The 23,483-nt window shown below is 41.9% G+C and overlaps 1 protein-coding gene across 2 annotated transcripts in view; it reads left to right on the forward strand.

Moving 5' to 3' along the window:
- The window catches only part of LOC126175555 (slit homolog 2 protein), a 632,187-nt gene that overhangs the window by 350,236 nt on the left and 258,468 nt on the right, over positions 1-23,483 (forward strand). The gene's annotated exons all lie outside the window — the stretch shown is intronic.

A 23,483-nucleotide genomic window follows, 5' to 3' on the forward strand; every position in this document is an offset into this window, starting at 1 on the left:
AGTCTTGTAAAAAAGAATGCCGGCCTCTGGAAAGCAACACAAAAGTTCTCGCATACATCCACTTGCAGCTTTTCTTCATTCAGAAACTTTGTAGCGCAACACTCACCTTAAAGAAACTTCATGGAACAGTTTCTTATCAGCGCACACTCCGCTGCAGAGTGAAAATCTCATTCTGGAAACATCCCCCAGGCTGTGGCTAAGCCATATCTCCGCAATATCCTTTCTTTCAGGAGTGCTAGTTCTTCCTGATTCGCAGAAGAACTGTTAAGTACGGAAAGTAGGAGACGAGGTACTGGCGGAATTAAAGCTGTGAGGACGTGTCGTGAGTCGTGCTTGGGTAGCTCAGTTGGTAGAGCATTTGCCCGCGAAAGGCAAAGTTCCCGAGTTCGAGTATCGGTCCGGCACACGGTTTTAATCTGCCAGAAAGTTTAATATCAGCGCACACTCCGCTGCAGAGTTAAAATTTCATTCTGACTAAACTTAAAGGTTGCGCACACAAGGAAAGTGCAGTGGCTGCCAGCGTGGGTGACACGAAACAGCACGAAGAATATCCCAGTGTCATACTGGGTCAGCACACAGTGGCAGCCGGGTGGCTCCACCAACGGCGGCGGACAGGCGCCACCTGCCTAGCCAGAATGATAGAAACATTTTTTGCCCACTTCAGCATGGCAGATGGCCGACTCGCTAAACTGCGCAGCGGAGGCTGCTCTAATCTTTCTCAAACGATCATGCAGAAATCATTTGCTAAAAATTTTTGATTCTTTTGTTATGTATATCCTCATAGGTCAGCTCAGTTACTATGATATTTGGAAATTGTATAATCACTGCACAAAATTCGGATGATTTGCAGTAAAAAATAGTTGTAGTCATGAGTTTATGTTTGGTGCACATTAGGTTATACATTGCCGTGTATGAAATGTAGCTAATATCGAATTTTTCTTTACATTTGGGGGGAAGACTATATCTGTCTCCAACCTCGAGAAACTCCATTTTATGTGGCACTATCTCTGCCGCTCGCTTGCACTGCATTACAGCAAGGATAATTCATTCACAATATCTATTAAATTTCGTAAAGGTTTTAGGCAAATGATAGCACATGAAAATTATTTTGACATCTGGATGATATGTAAAACGTTTTTTACTATCATGATAGACGTAGCTACAGGTTTTTCAATGGAACAAAATTCTTTTTAAGGCCGTTGATACCCGATGAAAGGAAAACTTTTGTGGATATGTAACAACCTAAGTGATCAAAGTAGATGTTTCCTTAAACTGGCAATGATCTTTTTTCAAGATAATTTTAACTACAGTCAGAATTCTCTTGAAATTTCAAAAGCATGAGAATGTTAGTGAGTTGAAGTAGTATCACCTTCTCTATGTTAAAGAAGCAAATTTTATATGCCAGCAAGAGAAATTTAGGAGCTATTCTGTACTCGCCACTCATGATGCTCCACTGAGGAAAGGAAATGTTAAATCATCAGACGGAAATGAATCTCCACTTCTGTCACAATTTCTGTGGAATTTTTTAGCTCACTGTGTTTCTTAAAAAAAAAAGGATCGTAGTGATAAATATCTCACGAAATAAGCGTCAATCGAAAAAACTACAAAGAACGAAACTTGTCTAGCTTGAAGGGGGAAAGGGGGAAACCAGATGGCGCTATGGTTAGCCCGCTAGATGGCGCTGCCATAGGTCAAACGGATATCAACTGTTTTTTTTTTAAATAGGAACCTTCATTTTTTATTACATATCCCTGTAGTACGTAAAGAAATATGAATGTTTCAGCTGTACCATTCTTTTCGCTTTGTGACAGATGGCGCTATAATAGTCACAAACATATGGCTCACAATTTTAGACGAACAGTTGGTAACAAATAGGTTTTTTAAATTAAAATACAGAACGTAGGTACCTTTGAACATTTTATTTCGGTTGTTCCATTGTGATGCATGTACCTTTGTGAACTTATCATTACTGAGAACGCATGCTGTTACAGCGTGATTACCTGTAAATACGACATTAATGCAATAAATGCTCAAAATGATGTCCGTCAGCCTCAATCCATTTGGAAATACGTGTAACGACATTCCTCTCAACAGCAAGTAGTTCGCCTTCCGTAATGTTCGCACATGCATTGACAATGCGCTGACGGATGTTGTCAGGCGTTGTCGGTGGATCACGATAGCAAATATCCTTCAACTTTCCCCACAGAAAGAAATCCGGGGACGTCAGATCCGGTGAACGTACTGGCCATGGTATGGTGCTTCGACGACCAATCCACTTGTCAGGAAATATGCTACTCAGTACCGCTTCAACCGCACGCAAGCTATGTGCCGGACATCCATCATGTTGGATATACATCGCCATTCTGTCATTCAGTGAAACATCTTGTAGTAACATCGGTAGAACATTACGTAGGAAATTAGCATACATTGTACCATTTAGACTGCCATCGATAAAATGGGGGCCAATTATCATTCTTCCCATAATGCCGCGCCATACATTAAGCTCCCAAGGTCGGTGATGTTCCACTTGTCGCAGCCATCGTGGATTTTCCGTTGCTCAGTAGTGCATATTATGCCGGTTTACTTTACCGTTGTTAGTGAATGACGCTGCGTCGCTAAATAGAACGCGTGCAAAAAATCTGTCATCGTCCCGTAATTTCCCTTGTGCCCAGTGGCAGAACTGTACACGACGTTCAAAGTTGTCGCCATGCAGTTCTTGGTGCATAGAAATATGGTATGAGTGCAATCGATGTTGATGTAGCATTCTCAACACCGACGTTTTTGAGATTTACGATTCTCGCGCAATTTGTCTGCTACTGATGTGCGGATTATCCGCGACAGCAGCTAAAACACCTACTTGGGGACCATCATTTATTGCAGGTCGTGGTTGACGTTTCACATGTGGCTGAATACTTCCTGTTTCCTTAAATAACGTAACTATCCGGCAACGGGCCGGACACTTGGATGATGCGGTCCAGGATACCGAGCAGCATACATACCACGCGCCCGTTGGGTATTTTGATCACAATAGCCATACATCAACACGATATCGACCTTTTCCTCAATTGGTAAACGGACCATTTTAACACGGGTAATGTATCACGAAGCAAATACCGTCCGCACTGGCAGAATGTTCGTGATACCATGTTCTTATACGTTTGTGACTATTAGAGCGCCACCTATCACAAAGCGAAAAAAGTGGTCCAACTAAAACATTCATATTTCTTTACGTACTACACAAATATGTAATAAAAATGGAGGTTCCTATTCAAAAAAAGAAAACGAAGTCGATATCCGTTTGATCTATGGCAGCGCCATCTAGAGGGCCAACCATAGCGCCATCTGGTTTCCCCCTTCAAGCTAGACGAGTTTCGTTCTTTGTAGTTTTTTCGTTTGATGCGTATTTCATGATATATTTGGCCTGGTCACAATAAATCTACCACCCCGTATAAACAGGCAGATTGCGGCGCTGCGGTTGGCAACGCCTACATACTGATGTCTGGCGCAGTTGTTAGATCGGTTACTGCTGCTACAATTGCAGGTTACCAAGATTTATGTAAGCTTGAACGTGGTGTTATGGTCGGCGCACAATAGATGGGACACAGCACCTCCGAGATAATGATGAAGTGGGGATTTTCCCGTACGACCATTTCACGGGTGTACCGTGAATATCAGAAATCCGGCAAAACATCAAATCTCCGACATCGCTGCGACTGGAAAAAGATGCTGCAAACAAATTCGTCTGAAAAGAATGGTTCAACAAGAGACAAGTGAAATCCTTTCGCAGATTGCTGCAGATTTCAATTCTGGGCAATCTACAAGTGTCAGGAGGCGAACCATTCAACGAGACATCATCGATATGGGCTTTCGGATCCGAAGACCCACTCGTGTACACTCGTGTACCGTTAATGACTGCACTACACAAACCTTTACGCCGCACCGTGGCCTGACAACACAGACATTGGACTGTTGAAACGTGTTGCCTAGTCGAACGACTCTCGTTTCAAATTGTATCGAGCGGATGGACGTCTACGGGTATGGAGACAACCTCATGAATCCATGGACCCTGCATGTCAGCAGGGGACTGTTCAAGCTGGTGAAGGTTCTGTAATGGAGTGGGACGCATGAAGTTGGAGTGATATGAGTCTCCTGATGTCTAGATGCGAGTCTCATAGGTGACACGTACTTAACCATTCTGCCTGATCACCTGCATCCATTCATGTCCATTTTGCATTCAGACGAGCTTGGGCAATTCCAGCAGGAAATGCAACACTCCACACGCCCAGAATTGCTGCGGAGTGGCTCCAGAGCATATCTGAAATGCCTTGCAACGAGCTGTTCAAAAGAGATCTGCACCCCCTCGTACTCTTACGGATTTATGGACATCCCTCTAGGAGTCATGGTATCAATTCCCTCCAGCACTACCTCAGACTGTTGTAGAGTCCATGCCACCTCGTTCATATGTTTCAAATGCCTCTGAGCACTATGAGACTTAACATGTGAGGTCATCAGTACCCTAGAACTTAGAACTACTTAAACCTAACTAATCTAAGGACATCACACACATCCATGCCCGAGGCAGGATTCGAACCTGCGACCGTAGCAGTCGCGTGATTCCGGACTGATGCGCCTAGAACCGCCGGCTGCCACGTCGTGGTACAGCACTACTCGATATTAGGAAAGTGTACCAGTTTCTTTGGCTCTTCATTGTAGTAAGACCTCTGATTTAGGAGATACTTGAATGTAACTGTAGCCTCTTCGCGACCGCTTAGCACCCTCCTTATGTTGATGAACGAATACTCATTCTTCAATAGAGAAGAATGATATATTCCATTTCTTTGCAACCATTCCGTGCTAACAGATTATCCTAGTCCTTTCTGCTAACGTCTTCATAAACCCAAGTTTTTGCAGTGCATGGTGACTTAAATTATATTCCAAATAACGGTCCGTGTGACTAGATTTTCGTTGTGCGCAGTGGCTCAGTTTACCATCTTGGGTTATCTGTCAATTTTCGCAATTTTAATCTTTCTGGCTCTAAAGCTTGCATTTTACGATACGTTTCATGTCTAAACCCAGAAACTTGTAATTAATTCAGTCGTAACTGATAAAGTATGTGTTCAACAACGGGGTAATCATGATGTGAACGCACGTTTCGCGCTGTCGACTTAAAGAAATTTTCCAGAGACCTCTAATTGCTAATTAAATGTTTACTGTCGCGGCTGCGAGTATTTTTAGGGCGGCTGGCCAATTCCAGCCGGGCAGACACGCAAGCGGCCGCCGCGCTGAGCACGGCTCCAGTTGCTCGCTGGGCGCAGCCATTACCCGTGATTAATGGTCCACATGTGAGTCGTGTCAGCTCCCACTGTCGTAGTGGCTCTCAACATGCTCCGCCGCCGGTGGAGCCGCGGATGGCTCTTACGTAAGGTCTGCGCCGACCTCTGTCCCATTTACTAAAGTACTGCTTCTCTAGCAGCCCCTGTTGAAGGGAGCCGACATGCAATATTAGTACCATAAAATTCCAAACATGGACGTACCCACGCTGCCACAGCTTAGCCTAATGATACTTACTACTGAAGGACGTCCATCAGCTGTTTACGGTATGTTGCATGCTTCCATTTCTCGATGTTACGAAAGCAAGTGCTTGTTGTCTCTCTAGGTGATCCTTTATCAGTACTTAAAGAACAAGGAACTGTAGGTCTTGAGTCTCCATAGCCTTTGATGTAGTTGGTCTATGCGTCTGTGATACATATTCTTGATGCAAACATTTTAACACACGGCCACTACAATGATCGTATTGCACTCTAAGAGAAAAAAAAAAAGAAAACGACGCAACACGGAGGTGTTACCCGAATGGGACGTAAATCGGGAGATCTGATGTACATGGACAGCTCAGCAAATGATTACAGTTTCAGAAAGATTATATATTTTATTCAAGAGAGCTTCACATACTGAGCGTGTCAGTAACTCGTTGGTCCACCTCTGCCACTCGTGCAAGCAGTTATTCGGCTTGGCATTGATGTACAGAGTTATTGGATGTCCTCATAAGGGACATCGTGGCAAATTCTGCCTAAATGGCGCATTAGATGGTCGAATCCCGAGCTGGTTGGAAAATTCTGCCCATAATGTCCCAAACGTTCTCAGTTGGGGAGATATCCGGCGATCTTGCTGGCCAAGGCAGGGTTTGTCAAGCACGAAGCCCAGCAGTAGATACTCTCGCCCTGTGCGGGTTGTCATTAAGTTGCTGAAATGTAAGCCCAGGATGGCTTGCCACGAAGGGCAGCAAAAAGGAGCATAGAATATCGGCGACGTACTGCTGTGCTGTAAGGGTGCCGCTGATGACAACCAAAGGGGTTCTCTATGAAAAGAAATGGCACTCCACACCATCACTCCTGTTTACCATGCCGTATAGCGAGCGGCAGTCAGGTTGGTTATCCTATCGCTGTGTAACATGTCCCCAGACATGTCTTCGTCCTGGAATCTCATTGACTGGAGTACAGTTGTATTATGTCACGTGTCCCTCTAAGAATTGAGGCTGGTGACCAACGAAGACGTGTCTCGACTATGAAGATGCCCCCGACAGGACGCGGGATACCAACCTGACTGTCGCCGACAGTTTGGGAACCAGGAGAGATGGTCTGGGTGTGCCGCTTCTGGTATTTTTTTTTTCATAGCGGTACTCCTCTTGTTGTCATTCGTGGCATTACAGCAAACCGATACGTCGATATTCTACGTCCCGTTTTGTTGGCCTTCAAGACACGCCATCCTGAGATTAAATTTCAGCAAAATAATGCCCGCGCGCACACGGCGAGAGATTCCACTGATTGTCATCGTGTTTGCCAAACCCTACCTTGGCCGGCCATGTCTCTGGATATCTCCCCAATTGAGAACTTTTGGAACATTATGGACAGAGCTCTCCAACGAGCTCGGGATTTCGACGATGTAACGCGCCAGTTAGGCGGAATTTGTGACGTTATCCCTAAAGAGGACAGCCTACATCTCTGTAAATCAGTGCCAAGCCGAGTAACTACTTGCATGAGGGTCAGAGGTGGACTAACGCGTGATTTGAGGAGTCAATTTGTGAAGCTCTTTCTCTTGAATAATTATATCCTGTTTCTTTTAAAATGTAATCATTTATTTTTCGGTACATGTGGAATACATCTACCATTTTCCGCCCCATTCGTATAATTCCTTTGCGGGTCCCAGCTTTTTTGTTTTTTGTTTTTTAGTGTGTTTGCATGTTTCCTTTTGTTAAGGAAACAATATTTTTGAAGTTACACATAATCTTTTCCTACCTTGGATTTCTCTTTTCACACTTGAAGTAGGGGAAAATTGTTTCATGAAATGGAAGTTAATGTGTTTCTTTCACTCACTGGATTTTTTGTGTAGTAGACTGAACGAGAAAGTGAAGAAGGTTAGCTAACAAAAAGCCACTTACCACCAGAGTAATGCTTCTACAGAACCATTAGCTACGGTAGTTAAGTGTAACGAGCTGTACTCCTTCATTCTCTCTGTACTCATCTCATTTCGCAAATTGGGCTGAATGGTATATTCTACTGCTCTTAAACATCAAGAAATGGCTAGAAGTCAATAAATTTTGTCGAATGCCAAGTTTATATGCTTTGTGAAATGGTATTATGTTAAGTTGTGTCAAATCCCTATCGAAAGGAATATGAAAAGCAATGTTCATATCATTCATCCAGATATGCAGAAATCGATTGAAATCATATTCAGAAATACTTTCAGAAATATTCGACTTCATCTCCATCAAACTCAGTGCATTACAGATGTATCGCAGACATGCAGGATTTTGTTAAGTTCCTGCTGAAACACCGCAAGCCATTTAATCCGTAGAGGCGGCGTCATCTACAATAAAGTAGAGTGTAATGCAGTTATCAAAGTTTCCTTCACTATATTTAATTGTGGTCAGTACATATTTGCTGAATAAAGCAGCCAAGATAAATTAATATGTGCCTTTATTTGTAACATCGTTTTGACTACTGGCATTATCTGTTCTGTTATTAGAATTCAGGGACATAAAAGTGATGAGCTTTCGTCACACATTATGAGGCTACAGAAGATGAAAATTTAATGTATGACAAACATCTCTATTTCTTATGTCTTTTTAAACGTAAAAATCTGATGATGGCAGTAGAGGAAACAACGTTATAACAAATAAATATATTAAGTTACGTAGACGGCTTTATTCATAAAATGACCACAATAATCGCTGACTTATCCAGGAAATTCATTTCCTTTATTGATAGTTTTATCAGTAAACAGCCAAGCTGACAGCGTAAGGTTGTTTGAGCTATTATGAAAAATAAGTTTTACGAAGAGCTATAAATAACAATCCTGAAATAACGGCGTTCGTTTAGACTTTGAATGTACTTTCGCCCACTTGAAACTCTAGAGGGTTTTGATTAACCCTGATGGACTCAATCATATCTGTTTAAAAATGAAATCTAATTTGCAAATCACAGTGAATACACAACGTAACAAAATATTCAAATAAATTGTGGGAACGCAGCCGGGTGACGTCCTTGGCAACCATCAATATTACAAGAGGTGGACACACCGTAATTTTCAAGGTCCAAACGCAACAAACACCCGGTAGATGGGGCAACATCAACGAGGAAGCAAATGGCGGCGTATGCAGAGAGACAACACACTGCAAACAACTATCGCTATCACACAGACAAAGATAAATAAGAAACTTCCTGCCAGATTAAAACTGTCTGCAGGACCGAGACTCGAACTCGGGACATGACGACCCGTCCTCGCAGCTATACTTCCACCAGTACCTCAGCACCTCGTCCCATCAGGCGTTATCGATAGTGATATATGAATTAATAAAAGATGAGGATGTTTCATTAGCTTCCTCCTGTACAAGTCTATAACTCGACATCATTTCCGAATATTAAAACGATTTTAAATGTCCACCGCAGGCTGTCAGGTTCTTTACACGAGATGACTTCTATTATGTATTATATTTAATTACGGGTCAGTTTAGGTTTGTGGCCATTTTCAGATTCCTGTAGTAACAATACCTACAAAGTAAAAAGTAAAACAGGTTCTTGAAATCGTCACATTTCGCATATTATAATTCCCGTTACACTACTGACAGCTACAGGGTGAAATGTGTGTCACAGTTACAAACTATTCAGTGTTACGTGGGAACAAAACTTATTGCACGTCGAAAATCTGCAATTATTCTTGCACTTCTGATACTGCTGACAGAAACGCATTTTGTAACATGTCACGTACCTGAATTATTGTTGGAAAGCGACATTCAAGCCCTTGTTAAATGTATTTAACAGCACAACATGTCCTTTCGCTTCCACAGACACAAACACAGTCGTTATAAAAACGCGGGAACAGGCAACGCTCAAAGAATATGTTTAGCCCACCATTTTACAAAGAGTCAGTATGCACTACCAGAGAGAGCACTACAGTTATCTGGCCACAATACAGGCCATGTCATTATTTTTGGTGAAAAAAACATCAGATAGTATAAATTATATTGCTTAAAATAATGTTACTAGTATAGTCAGATATACTCGTTATTGCAGCTTAAAATATGTAGAGGTTTTATTAAAAACTGCGCCAGTCGTAAAATTAGTCTCTCAAATTCGTTATTTTCTATAACACTTAAATAATTCACAATACCGTCACAAATATAATTAACTGCAATATTGCCGGTCGCGGTGGTCGTGCGGTTCTAGGCTCTGCAGTCCGGAACCGCGGGACTGCTACGGTCGCAGGTTCGAATCCTGCCTCGGGCATGGATGTGTGTGATGTCCTTAGGTTAGTTAGGTTTAATTAGTTCTAAGTTCTGGGGGACTGATGACCTAAGATGTTAAGTCCCATAGTGCTCAGAACGATTTGAACCATTGGAACCTGCAATATTAGTTACTAAATATCCAACTCCGTCATAACTAGTTTCCCTCATGATGTAAATAGTGGCTCCTGAGGATAAACTCCTCTTCGACGCAAGCAGTACTTATAGGGCGAACCACGTGTAGCTTCCGCCTCCTTAATTCTACCTCACCATTTACAACTGCCCTATCCAGTTAACCAATACACTAAAATATCTTTGATTAACCCTTGACCGGAAACTACCACGGAAATCTCATCTACTAAACATCCAACAGAAAGTCCACAGTAGACTAGAACTACTAAATGGCTGAACATAGGGATTGCGACCCTCAACTATTTTCCACCTACAAAACGCTGATCCGTCCTAACGCCAGTGTTAGCTGGATATCTGCATTACCCAAATTCTAATACTCTCTGAAAACACTTGACCGCCGTGCTCTCCGCCTTGCTTTCTGCATCCGTTTACCTTCCCTCACATGGATCCTCTACCACTCCTCTTCACCCTCACAGAACTCCTTCACATAACCTTCACCATCCAGAAACTCGATTCCAATGAACCCTTGGTTTCCCCTTGCTGCTGTGCCTACACCCACATAGCCCATCGTGTCTACACCAATACACTCCTATCACAACGCAACTGCAACCGACTGCCTCTCCTAAACTATGAAAGACGCTTCGATATTTATCCATCGTACCAGCTATCCCACTCCGCATCTGAGCTCCCCCACCCCTCTTCGCTCTCCATCTTTCCCCATTTCTTCTCTTCTTGACACCATGACGTCACACTCTGTCTTTCTGTCTTCCCAATATCCACCCCAGCACTAGTTTCGTTATCATAGATTCTACACAATGGGCCTCTACATTTTACCCACACCCTGTAACGTTACCTAACACACTTCTCTTCTAGAGATCCTTTTTTCTTTTTCAGCACAGGTCCTAGCGAAATGGAACCTATAGTTTAGCGTGGATTCCGAACCACATATCGTTCCTGGTGACTCCTCACATCACTGTGATGTGAAAGCTAGGTTAAAGGCACACTGAAAATAACCCATGGACGACCGAGTTTCAGGCCCGTGAACTTTCGTTTTTAGGCACGCGCTTAACCGCTAGACCACCAAGTCTGACACTGTCGTATTATTATTATTATTATTATTATTATTATTATTATATACAGTGAAGCGCCAAAAAAACTGGTACAGCCATGTGTATTCAAATACAGAGATATCTAAACGGGCAGAATATGGTGCTTCAGTTGGCAACGCCTATATAAGACAACATGTCTCTGGCGTAGTTGTTAGATCACTTACTGCTGCTATAATGGCAGGTTGTCAAGATTTAAATGAGTTTGAACGTGGTGTTATAGTTGACGCACGAGCTATGGGACACAGCATCTCCGAAGTGGCAATAAAGTGGGGATTTTCCCTTACGACCATTTCACGAGTGTACCGTGAATATCAGGAATCGGGTAAAACATCAGATCTCCGACTTGGCTGCGACCGGAAAAGATCCTGCAAGAACGGGACCAACGACTACTGAAGATATTCGTTCAACAGGCACTACACACCGGAAGCAGCTACTAGGGTAGCAGAGTACGTGTGGCGTGCACACGGGGGTTTTTTAGGTTAGAGGGACCCCCCCTTGGGCGAAACGATAAAATACCTGACGGCTTACCAGAGAGGACATTATCATCGTTGATAAAGAACGTCCGTCCTCAGAGACCAAAAACAGGAAAAGTTAACGTAATATTGGTAAACTGCAGGAGTATCCAGGGCAAGGTTCCTGAATTAGTATCTCTTATTGAAGGAAATAGTGCGCATATAGTATTAGGAACGGAAAGTTGGTTAAAACCGGAAGTGAACAGTAACGAAATCCTAGACACAGAATGGAATATATACCGCAAGGATAGGATAAACGCCAATGGTGGAGGAGTATTTATAGCAGTAAAGAATTCAATAATATCCAGTGAAGTTATTAGCGAATGCGAATGTGAAATAATCTGGGTTAAGCTAAGTATCAAAGGTGGGTCAGATATGATAGTCGGATGCTTCTATAGACCACCTGCATCAGCAACCGTAGTAGTTGAGCGCCTCAGAGAGAACCTGCAGAACGTCGTGAAGAAGTTTCGTGATCATACTATTGTAATAGGGGGAGACTTCAATCTACCAGGTATAGAATGGGATAGTCACACAATCAGAACTGGAGCCAGGGACAGAGACTCTTGTGACATTATCCTGACTGCCTTGTCCGAGAATTACTTCGAGCAGATAGTTAGAGAACCAACTCGTGAAGCTAACGTTTTAGACCTCATAGCAACAAATAGACCGGAACTTTTCGACTCCGTGAATGTAGAAGAGGGTATCAGTGATCATAAGTCAGTGGTTGCATCAATGACTACAAGTGTAATAAGAAATGCCAAGAAAGGAAGGAAAATATATTTGCTTAACAAGAGTGATAGGGCACAAATCGCAGAATATCTGAGTGACCACCATCAAACGTTCATTTCTGAGGAAGAGGATGTGGAACAAAAATGGAAAAAATTCAGAAACATCGTCCAGTACGCCTTAGATAAGTTCGTACCGACTAAGGTCCAAAGCGAGGGGAAAGATCCACCGTGGTATAACAATCATGTACGAAAGGTACTACGGAAACAAAGAAAGCTTCATCATAGGTTTAAGAGTAGTCGAATCATAGCTGATAAGGAAAAGCTGAACGAAGCGAAAAAGAGCGTAAAGAGAGCAATGAGAGAAGCATTCAACGAATTCGAACATAAAACATTGGCAAACAATCTAAACAAGAACCCTAAAAAGTTTTGGTCATATGTAAAATCGGTAAGCGGATCTAAATCCCCTATTCAGTCACTCGTTGACCACGATGGCACCGAAACAGAGGACGACCGAAGAAAGGCAGAAATACTGAATTCAGTGTTCCGAAACTGTTTCACTGCGGAAAATCGTAACACGGTACCTGACTTCAGCCGTCGCACGGACGCCAAAACGGAAAATATTGAAATAAACGATATCGGAATTGAAAAACAACTGCTATCACTTAGTAGCGGAAAAGCATCCGGACCAGACGAGATACCCTTAAGATTCTACAGTGATTATGCTAAAGAACTTGCCCCCTTTCTATCAGCAATTTATCGTAGATCGCTGGAAGAACGTAAAGTACCTAGCGACTGGAAGAAAGCGCAGGTCGTTCCCATTTTCAAGAAGGGTCATAAATCAGATGCGAATAATTATAGGCCTATTTCGCTTACGTCAATCTGTTGTAGAATAATGGAACATGTTTTGTGTTCTCGTATTATGACGTTCTTAGATAATACAAATCTCCTTCATCATAACCAACATGGATTCCGCAAACAGAGATCATGTGAAACTCAGCTCGCCCTATTTGCCCAAGAAATTCACAGTGCCGTAGACACTGGCGAGAAGATTGATGCCGTATTCCTGGACTTCAGGAAGGCATTTGATACGGTTCCGCACTTACGTTTAGTGAAAAAAATACGAGCTTACGGAATATCGGACCAGGTTTGTGATTGGATTCAGGATTTCCTAGAAGAAAGAACACAACATGTCATTCTTAACGGTTCAAAATCTGCAGATGTAGAGGTAATTTCGGGAGTACCGCAAGGAAGCGTGATAGGACCTTTATTGTTTACAATATACATAAATGACTTAGTTGACAACATCGGTAGCTCCGTGAGGCTATTTGCAGATGACACGGTTGTCTACAAGAAAGTAGCAACATCAGAAGACTCGTACGTACTCCAGGAAGACCTGCAGAGGATTAATGCATGGTGCGACAGCTGGCAGCTTTCCCTAAATGTAGATAAATGTAATATAATGCGCATACATAGGGGCAGAAATCCATTCCAGTACGATTATGCCATAGGTGGTAAATCATTGGAAGCGGTAACGACCGTAAAATACTTAGGAGTTACTATCCGGAGCGATCTGAAGTGGAATGATCACATAAAACAAATAGTGGGAAAAGCGGGCGCCAGGTTGAGATTCATAGGAAGAATTCTAAGAAAATGTGACTCATCGACGAAAGAAGTAGCTTACAAAACGCTTGTTCGTCCGATTCTTGAGTATTGCTCATCAGTATGGGACCCTTACCAGGTTGGATTAATAGAAGAGATAGACATGATCCAGCGAAAAGCAGCGCGATTCGTCATGGGGACATTTAGTCAGCGCGAGAGCGTTACGGAAATGCTGAACAAGCTCCAGTGGCGGACACTTCAAGAAAGGCGTTACGCAATACGGAGAGGTTTATTATCGAAATTACGAGAGAGCACATTCCTGGAAGAGATGGGCAACATATTACTACCGCCCACATATATCTCGCGTAATGATCACAACGAAAAGATCCGAGAAATTAGAGCAAATACGGAGACTTACAAGCAGTCGTTCTTCCCACGCACAATTCGTGTATGGAACAGGGAAGGGGGGATCAGATAGTGGTACAATAAGTACCCTCCGCCACACACCGTAAGGTGGCTCGCGGAGTATAGATGTAGATGTAGAACATAACAGAAGTGCAACGTTTCCGCAAACTGCTGCAGATTTCAATGCTGGGTTATCAACAAGTGTCAGCGTGCGAACCATTCAACGAAACATTATCGATGTGGGCTTTCGGAGCCGAAAGCCCACTCGTGTACCTTTATGACTGCACAACACAAAGCTTTAGGTCTCACCTGAGCCCGTCAACACCGACATTGGACTGTTGATGACTGGAAATATGTTGCCTGGTCGGATGAGTCTCGTTTCAAATTATATCGAGCGGATGGACGTGCACGGGTATGGAGACAGCCTCATGAATCCATAGAACCTGCATTCCAGCAGGGGACTGTAGAAGCTGGTGGAGGCTCTGTAATGGTGTGGGACGGATGTAGTTGGAGTGATATGGGACTCCTAATACGTCTAATACGACTCTGACAGGTGACACGCACGTAAGAATCCTGTCTGATCACCTGCATCCATTCATGTCCATTGTGCATTCCGGCGGACGTGGGCGATTCCAGTAGGACAATACAACACTCAACACGTCCAGAATTGCTGCAGAGTGGCACCAGGAACTCTCTTTAGTTTAAACAATTCCGCTGTCTACTAAACTCTCTAGATATGAACATTATTGAGCATATCTGGGATGCCTTGTATCGTGCTGTTCAGAAGAGATCTTCACTCCCTCGTACTCTTGCGGGTTTATGGACAGTCCTGCAGGATTCATGGTGTCAGTTCCGTCCAGCATTACGTCAGACATTAGCCGACTCCATGCTTAGTCGTGTTGCTGCATTTTTGCTTGCTCGCGGGGGCCGTACATGATATTATGTAGGTGTACCAGTTTCTTTGGCTCTTCAGTATTTATATAACAGCTGCTAAAGAGGATGGCCATCGAAAGAAATGCATTATATTTTTCATCTCTTTTTGTAGTATAGAGAGCCGGCTGAAGCACTTTAAAAATCTTGAGATGTGTATCTGAGATTGTCTTGGTCGATTTATAGATTACGGATGCCGCAGACTAAACAGACAGCCCATGTAAAAGTAGCTTAAAAGGCTCATAATAGAAGTTAGGATAAAAATTTTCTGGTCTAGTAGAAATAATTATTTTTCAGTATGAGCAACGATAGTCATGGTAAACTAAGAGAAATCAAAGTTCGCACGGAAAGTTATAGGTGTTCTTTTTTTCGGTGCGCTGTTCGAGATTGGAATAATAGAGTTGTGAAGATGGTTACATGAAATCTTTGCCAGGGATTTAAGTGTAATTTGCAGCGTATCCGTGTACATATAGATAACGCACCTCCGCGCTCTAAAAGTTTTATGGTAACCCGCTGCAAATAGGTAGGTACTAACTTTATAATAATAGGTACTTCACGAATAGCACACTGTATCTCTGGTGGTGCGTGATTGTTCATCCTCGTACAACATAATCTCACTAGAAGAAATACTGCAGTGAATTCATTAAAAAGTTACCTAATAAAATGAAACACCTGCAGCCGTCCTTTCGATGTCATTTATTATATAGCAACCAGTTTCAGTGACTCAATACACCATCTTCAGGTCTTAATTGACGCTAAGGGGGTGAGCTCCAATTTTATACTCGACCACATCGGTTGCCAACATTAGAAAGTACATCACGATTACCTGTCACCCGTACATATCCCACGAATAACTAGGGTTCTAAAAACCAGTTGATATAATTGTGAAGCTAATATACCAATTTAATTCGTCAACCGAAATGACACTAAAGGGTTTATTAACTTCTATATTGTGCGAAAACAGGCGATTTAAGAAAGTGGTTTTGTCATAATTACCTCATCACCTCGCTGGGGACGGCCGTTCGCATGGACGCGGCCGCTAGTTGGACTGTAGAGACCATTAAATGCGTAGGCTGTAAGTGATAAGCCGCGGCACCGCTTGTTTCATGTCGCTGGTCGAACACAGGCGTGTACAAACTGAATTCGTGTTGCCGTGGAGGCTAATTGTCAACTAGTGAATGTGCTTTCTGTCGGAAGCGTTTCAGGACTTCACATTGAGCAGCGAGAAGTAATATCAAGCTTTTGTCATAGGATATGTTGCATTTCATGAGTTAAAATTACAGATTACGCGCTAAGCAGTATTAAAAAAGAAGCTTAAGCGCATTGGATGATTTCTTTAAAATAAATGTGGGGGATAATGAAAATAAAGACATCGTGGCAGGCATGTGATATAACTGATAAATCCATCGGAGATGTGACAGAGAAAAAGGCACCTGCAGGTGTTAGTGTTGCTAAACATTACCGGTGTCAATAGAAGCTGGAGAAAAAGAAACTTGTCAAAAATTTTAACATAATGACTGCCATGGAAAAATCTTGGCCAAAATGGAATTTTTCTGTTTCACAAGAAAGGAGACAGGCGAGAACAATTTGTACAATCCCAACATTCCTTTGGCGTAAAGGATCAGCAGCTCAATATTTATTTAGTTTTCTGTCACAGTAGTACGTAATCTTCAATGGTCACTAGTCTCGAAACACTTATCGACCGACGTGGCGTAGTGGTTAGAACACTAGACTAGTATTCGGGAGGACGACGGTCCAAATGCGGGTCCAGCCATCCAGATTTAGGTGTTCCTTGATTTCCCCAAACCGTTCCAGGCAAATGCCGCGATGGTTCCTTTGACAGGAAACAACCAATTTCCTTCCTCATGCTTGACCCAATCCGAGCTTGTGCTCCCACTAATGACATCTACGTCGACAAGCCGTTAAGCATAATCTGCCTTCCTTTAGTTTCAAAAGACTTGTTCATACTCCAGGTCAACATAACAAATTTATTTGTTACGTTGACCTGGCGTATGAACAAGTGTATGAACAAGTCTTTCCAATGTTCCATTAGAATTGTGTTACAATCAAAGATTTGGCACACAAGCAATGGTTCGAAAATGAATACACGTGTTCGAAACTAGTCGCCTTTAAAAATTACATGCAACTATGAGAGAAAACTAAATAAATAATATAAACATGTTGAATTAGCCTCCAGTTCGTAATAGGCAAGACTAGATTTTCATCAAGCAAAGGAATTAGTTGGTTCCATGACCATATGTAGCAGCAATGACGATTTACAACTCGTGAACGAAATTATAGAAATCAGCACACTGCGAGGGTTTCCTAGATTTTAAAGGAGTAGTTGGATCAAATACAACGAAATTTTTGCTGGCAGCCCTTGGGAAACAAGGAATTCATTCAACGTGTATTAGTGTACAGATTGGATGAACTGTATAATAGCTATAGGTGTGTGTATGTTTTCCTACACCACTAGACCGATATCAACCAAAATTGGTACACATATACCTTACTGTCAGAGGATAGGTAGTGGGGAGATAAAAAACACCTACCTATCGAAGGAGTCGGGAGGCGGAGGAAAAAAGCGTATCCCGAGCCGCGTGAATTCCAAGGCTTCACTGATCCATTATTTGAGGATGAGAGCAATTAGCGACTTGCAACAAACTTTATACACAAGTTAAAACCTTAACGAAATTCTTTCTCGTTGACAGCCCCTACAAAATGGCGAAACGAAAAATGTTTATCGCTGATTACTTTTTCGTTGTTCATGCAGTAAAATACCTATTCAGACCTTACTGCTAACTGTATTCGCGACATGTTGTACAGACACTATGCACATATATCGCTGAATGAAACTACAAAATTATATACTTGTATGACACATACTTCAGGAGGTATGACGTCATAGACAGCCATAGACAGCGAGATGCATGAAAAACTGCTGCGTCGTATAAGGCGTTTAAATTTATTTCTAAGTTGCTACTAATTCCATTCGCAACACATTTTGCAGAGAGTATCCACGTATGCCGCTGAATGTCCCTACAAAATTATATTATTGTACGCCACATTGTTCAGGAATAATGACGCCATAAACATTAAATATAAGGCCAGGAAATTTGTGGTAAGGTCTTATGGAACCAAACTGCTGACGTCATCTGTCCCTAGGCTTAAACACTACTTAATCTAACTTAAACTAACTTACGGTAAGGACGACACACACACCCATGCCCGAGGGAGGACTCGAACCTCCGACGGGGAAAGCCGCGCGGACTGTGACAAGACGCCTAAGACCGATAAGACCACACGCTGTGTGCTACAGACATGGATGCACAGCTATAAATACGGAAATGTCTGGGCAACGCTCCGTGTCTCCATTAGTATGCAGATAAAATTTATAGTTCACTACATCACGATGTTGGCAAACAGAACTAAAAGAGGTGTCAAGCAGAAGATTTTGTATCAACAAAGTTGTTCCCAACGTCTCTAAAGGAAGTTTCAGGATCTTTAATCTGTGAAATAAGAAGGAAAATGTAATCGAACATATCTGAATCACCTTTGTTTATCCTGTGTGACTGTATAGTTTGCTTCTATGAGTAAAATGGCTCTGAGCACTTATCGACTTCTGAGGTCATCAATCGCCTAGAACTTGGAACTAATTAAACCTAACTAAACTAAGGACACCACACACATCCATGCCCGAGGCAGGATTCGAACCTGCGACCATAGCGGTCGCTCGGTTCCAGACTGTAGCGCCCAGAACCGCACGGCCACTCCGGCCGGCCTTCTGTGAGTAATAAAAGAGGTTAACAAATTAAAAAATTTGAAAGTAGGCCTGAAATTGAATTATGATGTTTGTTTGTTGTGGTCTGCGACACGCAGACTAATTTGATGCAGATCTCGTGGCTAGTCTGTCCTGTGCGAGCGTCTTCGTCACTGCACAGCTATTGCTACCTACATCCATCTGAAGCTGTTCCCTCTGCAGTTTTTACCAACCATACTTCCCTTCATCACTAAAGAAGATAATCCCTTGATGCCTCGGTATGTGTAGTATTAGTCAATATTTTCTTTTAGTCAGGTTGTATCAAAATTTATCCTCCAGTTCGGTTCAGCACCTCTTCAGTAGTTACGTGATACACACATCTAATCTTCAGCATTCTTCTTTAGCACCACACATCAAACACTTCTATTCTCTCCTAATCTGAACTGTTTACTGACCACGTTCCGCTTCCATCCAATACTAAGTTCCAGGACAAATACCTTCAAACGAGACTTCCTAACATTCAAATTTATGTTTCTCTTCTTGAGAAACTTTTCTTATTTTTATATTACCAGTCATCATTTTGCGCCCTCTCTTCTTCTGCAATCATCATTTATGCCCAGAGTTGTAAAACCACTACTGGCTACTGTAGACTATGATAGGTAAGCGTAGACTATGGTAGTTTTTATAGCAGCTTTGGTCAGTCACCCGTTCACTAGGCGTGTTGCATACCTGTCGGGCGTTACCTCAATGTTCAAATGTGTGTAAAATCTTATGGGACTTAACTTCTAAGGTTATCAGTCCCTAAGCTTACACACTACTTAACGTAAATTATCCTAAGAACAAACAGACACACACATGCCCGAAGGAGGACTCGAACCTCCGCCGGGATCAGCCGCACAGTCCATGACTGCAGCGCCTGAGACCGCTCGGATAATCCCGCGTGGCGGGCGTTACCTAATACAGATCGCTTTCTTCATGTGCTATCAGTTTCTTCCTGGATTCCCCTAAAGACTGAAGAGGTGAACCGTCCAGAAACTTAGTGAGGATATATAAAGAGGCAGGTAAGCTACAGAACACTTTTGTTCTACGTAGTTAGCCTCCTGTCTATTACGTAAAGGTAAACAGTATTTGTAGCAAAATTGAAACTCTCATTGTTTAATTCAGGTTTTATTCGAAAATTTGTGATTTTTAACGTGAAACGTAGGGACGTTGTAGTAAAAATAAAGACAACAATACTGATTTGTCATATAAGAAAAGGTACAATAAAAAGATGCCAAAACAGAAATATAATAAATATTTCTTCAGTACTCCGCTGAACCTATATCAAACATGTTTTTTGTATTTTAGTACTTGCTTCAAAGGTAATTGTTTTAATAACATAAAAGCGCAAAACTTCCGTAATCAACTATTTTTTGTTACTTATAAAATGCAATTTATATTCTGTAATGATGTAAGGTACACTGTGGACTAACACTGAATGACGTGTAGCTCTAATTATGTGCAAGACGAACAACCAAACAAATAAAAAGAAGTCATCTACTTCTAGTTTCTGGTACTAGTTGCTACCAGTACTACCAGTAATCCTATCATTTACTAGATCATTTATTACAGCGTACCAAAATTACCGAACCATAGTTTTGCTAGAGTGCAACTGTACTTATGCCCAAGTAACAAAACTTCTAGTACTTCACCTCTTAATTTAATTCCCTCGCCATCACCCGATTTAACTCCACTATTTCCCATTGCCCTTGTTTTACTTCGGTTACTATTAACTTTATAAACTCTTTTCAAGACGCCATCCATTCCATTCAAACCATCTTTCAAAATCTTTACCGTCCGTGAGACAATTACAATTTCATCAGCAAACTTCAAAGCTTTTCTTTCTTTTCCCTGAACTAAAATTTCCTTTCCAGATTTATCCCTGGCTTTTCCACGGCTTTGTCAAGATATAGATTCAATTACTTCGAGCATAGGGTACAACTCTGTCTCACTAGTTTCTCAACTACTGCTTCCCTTTCATTCCCTTCGAAGGAAGGACGATTAGGTTTAACATCCGTCGACATTAGAGACGGAGCACAAGCTCGGATTGTGTCAACGATAAGGAAGGAAATCGTCCGTGCCCTTTGAAAGGAATGATCCCTGCATTTGCCTGAAGCGATTTAGGGTAATCACGGAAAACCCAAATCTGGATGACCGGAAGAGGGCTGGAACCGTCGTCCTCCAGAAAGCGAGTCTAGTGTTCTGATCACTGCACCACCTCATTACCTTCGACTCTTATTCAGTTGTAATCAGATTACAATAATATGTGACCAACACATGGAAAATAAAGTGGCACAAACTAGTAATGAAGACATAGATATGCATAGGGCACCTGATTGTAGTGACTGGATGATCAGCAAAATAAATAAACGGAAGAGGAAAAAGTAAAGTAAAACTGAACTTAAAAACAAGAGAGAAAATCTTCTGAAACCAGTGAAAAATTGTTTCACTATCAGTGAGTACCAATCTACCACAGTGAGAAAGAACTTGCAAATTTTACTGGCCAGGTTTCCGAAGAGTTAGCTAGGGACTTTCTTGAGAGAAGCCATTCTGGTGGCACACTTCTCGCTCAGACAATTTCTGAGTTCTGAGTAGTTTTACAAAAGAGTGTCACGCTTTTTCCGCCTATAACAGAGACGAGGTTATCATTGATGTCGTCACACACCAATGAATGTGCTGTATTACTGCTGGGATTAATCACAGACAGTAGTGAAGCTACTTGGGATACATCATCCTGGCATATCGATTTCTTGCGTTCTAAACACAGTAAGGTGAGCTCATCGCATGGCGTTGCGGTTCCATAATTATCTTGTATACTTTGATGGTTTCTGACTTACAGTTCGATCAACATACTCCACATTTAAATTCTTTGTGTTTTCATTATATTTTTATTTCCATTGTTTTAATGAATGCAGTCTAGATGCGCTTCCTTGAAATTATTGGGTTTAATTTTCTTTCCTTTGTAACTACGTCCAAAAGTTTACAGGTTGAGAAGATGTTTTCATCTTTGTAGATTTAGGGCCGTCAAAACAGAGGTTAAAGCGCTTTTGATAAAATAATCTGAGAAGAGCGTGATTAAAAGAATTAAAATGAAACTGATTAAAATATAATCTCACCTAATATTACAGTCACTCTCTTATTTTCGGTCCCCTTTTCGTACCCATTCATACCCACTCAAGAAGAATGTAATGGTCTAAATTGTATAAGTCGTAGAGGATTCTAATTGAGTACTCTGAAATATGTGATTTAGTGTTGGAAGTGAATATTCAGTTTTCTGTTAACACAGACCACTCACAAATTATAAGAAAAACTTAATCTACTATTAACTGTTTAAAATGACAATACATCGACGGCACTGAACTAAAATCTTCGGGCAGCAGTACTCCCCACTCTATGCTTTCCGAATGTTCATATAAAGGCGAAATCCACGGGTGGTTAATCTTCTGCCTCGCGATCCAACAGAGCCTCAGCAGTCTACCGTACGAACAGTTGTTGAGTATCTGGGACGGCAGTTTTTGGAACAAACGACGTAGTTGCTCTTAATTTTCTATTCGCGACTATAAATTTCCTCCAATTAGAGGGACGCCTGTCTCTGCTGTGTACATCTGTCCGGCTCTCCGGGCCCTACATCCTGCTGCACCGTATATTAAGTGAGTTTCTGGGAGTTCCGGCAACTCCATCTAAAACATCGAGTCGTGAATTGTAAACACTGGCCAACTCCGCATTGGGCACACCGGCTATTGTGTTTTGTTTTCCAACATAGCACCGCAACTTCGGTGAAGCAGGCAGTTATTTTTTTTTATGGCACAGTTATGCATTTCAGAAGCACGTGCCTCAGACACTTTGCTTATTCGAGACCTCATACTACAGTGGTTCTCTCTGTTGAGAATCTTTTCAGTAGCTGGTTCACTCCGTTCTCAGAAAAAGAAGTTAAATGAAAATTTAAAAAAAATTGTTGCGAACTGTTTTTCATCAGACTATAAAATAGGCAAGTTTCTTTCTCCTAATAAATATGTTGGGAAAACCGGTGTTACATTTTTGCTCAAGAGAGGTAATTAAGAAACCCTGTTCCTTTTGTGATACCTTTCTCCAATCTATTCAGACAAACAATAGAGAAAAATTAATTGTGAAAAGAAAGAACGTGTACTTTGTGCCACGGCGCCGCAACACTCGCCAGTCCGTATCCGTATTACGCAGCGGACGAACCCTAGTCGGCCACAGCCGTGGAGCTCGCTAGCCTCACACAAAATAATAAAAAAACAGGGCACAACGACCAAACGATCAGAATCAAATTCTCGTGAAAGAAAATATTAAATATACTAAATAACAGGCCATTAAACAAAGCGTAGTCAAACTTGACAGTCTTGTGACTGCGGCAAAGGCAGAAGCACGAAAGCTAGTGTCAACAACTTTGTGACATTACAGTATTAACTGTAATATTATTTTTCCATCATTGGATTCTTTTCTGCAAATACTCAACTTAGAGACATC

This window comes from Schistocerca cancellata, chromosome 3, assembly GCF_023864275.1.
Source record: "Schistocerca cancellata isolate TAMUIC-IGC-003103 chromosome 3, iqSchCanc2.1, whole genome shotgun sequence".
Lineage (NCBI taxonomy): Eukaryota > Metazoa > Arthropoda > Insecta > Orthoptera > Acrididae > Schistocerca > Schistocerca cancellata.